Source organism: Rhyacophila brunnea, unplaced genomic scaffold (genome assembly GCF_057557595.1).
Source record: "Rhyacophila brunnea isolate RB1 unplaced genomic scaffold, BYU_Rbru_1.0 scaffold_77, whole genome shotgun sequence".
In the NCBI taxonomy this organism is placed as follows: Eukaryota; Metazoa; Arthropoda; class Insecta; order Trichoptera; family Rhyacophilidae; genus Rhyacophila; species Rhyacophila brunnea.
Window position 1 is genome coordinate 523,357 of NW_028233347.1, and position 6,874 is coordinate 530,230.

Consider the following 6,874-nt stretch of genomic DNA (forward strand, 5'->3'; position numbering starts at 1 on the left):
ATTTGCTCTTTTCAAAGCTTGTGAATATTTTTTTGAAAAATTAATCTCATCTTATAACTTGTGAGAGGTCACATACAATTATAAAACATTATGCAATATTCCTTACAAAGCACTTTTCTTTAACTAATCATTTGAAGAAATCATATAAAAACTTTTCAAATTAAAAAAATATATTTTTTTAGGATATTTATGTATTATAATTTTAAAAGATTTGTTTTTTTTTTGTTCTCTAGTGTAGAATAATGTATTCTTTTAGAATTACTATATGTCTAGAGAAATTATCTGGGAAAAAAATAGTAGTCTATTTTTACAATTTATAATAAAACTTTATAAGTTTTTTAATGTAAATTATAGATAGAACTTGAATGTTTAATAAGATTAGTTGAAAATATTATTCAAAAATTTATAATAGCTTTTGTGGATTTTTATAGTAACAGCATAAAATCTAAATTTGGTTAAACTAAAAAATGAAATAGAAGATTTTTATTTGTTAATAAATTCATTTCTTCGATTTTTAAAAGCTTTGCTTTTGAATAAATGTGTGATTTCGATATATAAAAAACGTACTTTTGAGAGTTCTAAATCACGTACATCAAAAAAACATAAACTCAATGATAACGAAATTAACAGTTCTTTTAATTTTTCCTACCCATTTAGTCAAAAAAAAAAATTAAACCTTTAAGCTTAAGGCATAAAATTTCACAATTTTCATTTTATATATTTAAATTTTGCAATTTTTCTTTACAAAATTTTTATCTTTTTCTATGTGATTTAACTATTTTGGGCATATATGTGGTTTATTGCATTTTACTAGCACAAAAACTTGTAAAATACTTTTCATATATTTATAAGCATGTATAGAATATTTTTACAGTTTTTAAATGCCTTAATTTGATTTCCTAAAATTGAAATATACAAATAATTTCCTATAATTTTAGTATAAATGATCTCATCGGTATTTTTATAAAGAAATTATTGATTAATAAATTATAAGGTTGCTTTGATGGCTCTATTTCCGATAAAAAATTCAAGTAAAAAAACCATGTAAAAACTAAACTATGCTAGACGATCAGATATTATATTGACAACATAAGCTTCTTTTTCACAAAAACTTGTTTAAATGAAAGAAAGCTCTGATATGGTTTATTACGTATTTTGTAGTGTATATATGCCCAGTAGATAGGATTACATGTGATAGAATTGCCCGATTTAGACTTTATACTAACTTCAAAAAAACATTTTCATAATTTTATATACACGATTAATTCGTGAAAAAAATAGTCAATCATAAAGATCTGTCGCATAAGTTCGTAATTGAGCAAAAAGATTAACGGAATCGTATATAAATAGATATATTTAGATTATAATTAGAAAATCAGTTAGGAATAATAAGGCGCGTTCAAGGAGCAAAAGAACAAGCTCTTATTAATATTGCGATATTTAAAAAGCATGGAAATAATCTATATAACACGTGGATTGGGGCAAAAAAAGCATTTTACATAATATAAAAAAACTACCAGCATGTGTGTATTGAAAACTTGACTTTACCGACATGAAAAAGGTCTTCAATAAAAAAGATTGAAATTAAATGGGCATATCTTTAAGGTTAAAAGGTGAATAAATCATGTATAAAGGAATACATAGAGGAATGCTACAAGGAGACTGTATTTCACCTTTTTATTCGTTCTATGCATTGATCCTTTAAGCAGAAAATTAAATGAACGCTTTTCGGAGGTAAGTGTAATGAAAGACGAAGTCTCCTATACAAAAAAATCACCTACTCTTCATAGATGACCTCAAATTTATAAAAAACACCTGAAAACTTATACTCATGACGGACTTAACATTGACCTCCTTTAATGCAGCACGCATTGAAATAAACAAAAACTAGTCTGCCACTAACCATGAAATATACGCAGATGTGTCCACATTTATCGACGGCCCAGCAGCCCCTAAATATATTAGGTAATTGAATGAGACAAATCGAAGCTAAAGCTATAAACAATTGATATAATTGCAGAAAAATACTAAATCGAATAAGAAATTTATGTAGGACTTAACTTAATGCTAGGAATTTTTTTAAAGCCATTAATTAACATGCAAGATCACACATAAATTAACCTATTGGCGTATATAAATTAGAACCTAAAGAATATATTAAACTTGATCATAAAATATTAGATATTTTAAACGAATTTAGTACTCTCCTCCAGCCTAGTAATAAACAAAGATAATATATAAATAGAAATGAACTGGGATGTGGGCTATGTAATATTTAATTTAAAGCCGAAAGATGATCTACCAGCTAAAAAAATTGCTTGAAAACAGTAAAAACAGTCCACCCAGGAGGGCTGCAATTTTACAAGTAGAAAAGGATAACAAGACGCATCTCTCAATAATTGAAATATTAAAAATAAGATTCATGCCAATATCACCGATATAGAGACACTGAAGAAAAAGCAGCATGAATGTATATTGTGTAAAATAAAAGAAAAACCATTGGACTAAAAACTTTTTGAAGCCAAGAATAATGATATGGTTGATATTGTTAGATCATCAAGATTGATCGAAGACGGCAACATTAAACCAAGTGAAGAAGGAAAATTCTGTTTTATTCAAGACAGAAATATGTTTTTCGGTGAGAGAAATAAATACCCGCATTCTAACGAAGCTATGAAAACAATTGATCACCTTGCAACAAGATAAAGAGAATTTTGGACCATGATCTTACGCGAAGACACAATATAATCGTAAGATGTCTTCATTTCTTTCTATCAAGACAATACAACCGTAGAAAACTAAAAAGCTTAGAACATACTCAGTACAAGAGATCTGTGAAAACGAAAATGCTGAAATAAAAGTTGATACCCGAATAAAAGCTGATATTTTACTCAAACAAAATAGCTCTGATATTTTTCTATACGATAAAAAAGAAAATATGATTACGTTGATTGAAATAGGTATAACTAGTTTCGACAACTTAGATGAAGTTAAGAATGAAAATTTTAAGAACTATGACGTCTTGGTGAATTTACTTGGTTTAATTTACAAATGTAAAACAAAAATAATGACATGTGTGATGATTTGGGATGGGGTAGTCACAAAATAATATAAAAAATATGTTAAGGATTTGAAAAATACATACGAAGTAGAAGCATAAGCAAACTCTCTCACACCGAAAAACAGATGAACTTCGTTTATTTGAGAGAGAAAGAGCAGTTGATAAAGATAGATCTTGGGTAAAAAGACACTTAATCCGTGTGTAATAAAAAAATAATGGGAATTGATTGATTCTTAAACATATTATTTAGAAGATGAAAAGACTTATTAAATGAATTTGCTTTTTTACGTGCATTTTCTTCGTTGGGTAGACTAAATATTTTTAATGTTTTGTCTATTAAATAACCAAGTTTATTAATCGGGTCTTTCCCTTCGTTTAAACGTAAGAAAGGCACATTAAGCAAATTCATTTCTAAAGATATTTTTAAAAAAAATTTATGGCTTTTCTACAAGAATTTTACTGAAATAACAACGAAATCAAATTGTTAAATGTAATCTCATGTTGAATTATGTACGAAATATAGTAATAATATCAAAAATTTATCTAATATATAGTTGTAGATAAAATATTGAATTTTCAGCCACAGAACATACAATACTCGAAAGATTTCGAATACCTACGGATATGATTAGAAAAAAATTACGTGCTGAATTTGTAAAATATGCATCTTCTAATGTTTTTTTATTTAAAATGCCGATTAAAAAATTTTTTAATTTTTTAGTAGCTTATTTGCAATGTTCTAAACTAAATTTTACAGATACTGCGCATATTTAAAGTAAAATGCGAAATATATTCTTTAAGTATAAAAGCCACTTCTAAAATATGAAGGGCGGCAGCATCAGTTGTTTAATTTGTTCTGTCTATTATATATTTTTTTAATTATATTTTTTTTCTATTGCAAAAGTTCGAATATATTTATATTAATGTTGTTGTAAAATACTTATTTTTTGATGAAATACACGTTTTTAAAATATAAATGATATAATACATACTAAATCCGCGTGTTTTTATATGTATGGGCAAGGTTACTTTTTATCAATTTAGTCTATTTAGACGTGATCAATCTATTGTGCATATTATGAAACTCGCTATTACATCTTTTGACACTTTACCCGATCATTCTTCAATAACTTCTCTTTTTCTCTTAAATGAGATGAGTTAAAGTCTCTACCGAAGTATGAGAGCTGCATGTTTGCTTCTACTTCTTCCGAGATTTTTTACTCCTTAACATATTTTTATGGAATTTCATATCCACTCATTCCGTATCATTACGTATGGTATTATACTTGCTTTACGTTTACACTATATTTATTTTATTTATATATAATATTATTGGCGTTAAATTGAAGGAATAGGAAACATATGAATCCAAATAAAATAATTTATATAAAAATCAATTTGAATAATAAAAAATAGCATGTAAACATTTTTTTGAAATTTAAATATTTAATGTTTATATAAAAAATAAATCCGATAATAATTTTAAAAATTTATGTAAATATATGATGACATATTATTTAAGGTACAATATATATAAACAATTTATTTGTGTAAAAAGATCCAAAGAAAATAAATTGAATTTATTTTATATCATGGGACTAAAATCAAAGAAAATTAAATTTTGTAACACTATTTTTGGCGATTGATGAGAAAGAATATAGTGAGTTTTTATTTAATGTTTTAATAAGCATTAACTTTTGAACTTACTCTGACTATGTTTATTCTTTCAAGTCGTTTCTAGTATGGCGTAATCACAGCAAAAAGAATAGGTTTAATGCTTTAATTGTATTCGCATATAGATTTCAGCTAATATTCCGTGTAAAAATGTACCGTATTTAAGAGTGTATCTCGTTTCTTCTACTAACTCATATATAACCCGTATTTCTAGAGAGCTATTTATATATTTATGCGATGGCTTGAATTTTGTTTTTTAAAATGTTGAAAATAGTATTCCTGAGTTATTTAATCAACTTTCTCTTTTCGTACATAAATTTCGTAATTTTATGCAGAGAAACCGGACTCGATATGCATTTGTATTTTTATCATTTGTATATCAAAAAAAATAACTTCAGAAAAGGATATTAATTTAAGATTTATACCATTCTACATTTTTTATCTTGTAAATATCCGAAAAAACAATCTCATATTTATCCTGCGAAAGAAAAAACAAGCATGATTATTTTATTACCATAAAAATTTTCAAAGCTTAATAACCACTTCTCCACAATTTAAATTAAAATTCTGCTTTATACCTGGTCTGTAACATTTATTTTTAATTTCATGAATATACAGCAAAAAAAACTGTGTTAATGGGATCATATGTGTCCCTATTATTATATCAATTTAGAGCTTAGATTTTATGTTAGAAGATGATATTATAATGTAAAAAATCAAGTGTGATTTATATTAACATTTTAAATTTGATAAATAGCATAAAAAAATCTTTACAAAAATATGACAAATAAAAACATTGATTTAATGCAATCAAAGCCTAGTGGAACCGGTATAAATATCTCTTTCGGTGTAAATCTAAATTATGGTGTTTCTTTTGTGTGTTTATTGCTTTATTAATTCTAAAAAGATGAATTGTTACGTTTATGCATCTAAAAGATCATAAAAGCCTAAGCTAAAATTTATTTTGTGAACGGATAGATTTATACAAATTTTTCAAGGTGAAAATTATTAAAAACATTTTTTGTGTTTACGTCTTAAATAATGATCTTACTTTAACTAGTTTACTATAAGTTTTCTGAAACTTTCAAGATAATTTTAATTAAAATCATAAGAAAATCGATTTTTCGGTATAATAATTTTATTATAAGCATTTAATCCCGTAAAAAAAAGTACTTTTGTGATTTAAGTTTGCATAATTAGCAAATATATAATTTGCCTAGTTTGTAAGTTTTATTTCAGTAAATTCTTAGCATATTCATTTACATGGTATTGTGCATTGTATGAAATTTACTATATATATATAACTAATTTAATATAGTCAGAATCAAATAAATTATATTTTTCCTGTTGACATATTCCTTATATTATACCAGAGCACCTTCTTGTGGCGCGCAGATCTCTTTTTTTCTCCTTTAAAACAATGCAAATTTTTGAATTTTTGATTTCATCATTGAAAGAATGTTTTAAATGTATTTATTTGATCATTTATTGTTGTTTTTTTAAAACTGTCTGTAATATTTTGCTATAGACTTGATTACTAGATTTAAATTAAGATGCCTGGAAACTATAAAATTAGTGTAAGATGAATGCGGGTGTAAAAAAAATTAAATTGCGCATTTTTTATTTTAATTACTTGATGATGGCAGAAAAAAATCTCTCCGATATTTATATTATCTAAAAACAGCGGTTTATAGTTAAATTGACATTTTATTGAAGCAGATATTGAATTCCATGCTCTGTTTTGCAGCGATTGCATTAAGTTTACATTTTCCTATGAATATATATCTCTGAAAGTATTTTTAGGTCTTTTGCGTAGGGAAATAATTTGGATTCAATTTTTTTAGAACTTAATATTTATATTTCTAACATCTTTTATTGAAATCTGCGTTTATAATCCATATAATGAATAGAACAGGTTTCAAATATAGCACCAGCAAGATGAAAGTTATGATTGGGGGGAAAGAAGTTATCATCTAAACTTTTGTTTAATTTATAATAAAATCTAGTATAAACATGTCAAATTTTATTTATACAGTTGGAATACTATATTTCACGTTTTATTTAAACAGTTTCCATTGATAATTTTATCTATAAACTACAAAGCGATTGGGGAAGATGTCATTTGTTTTTAAATAAAAA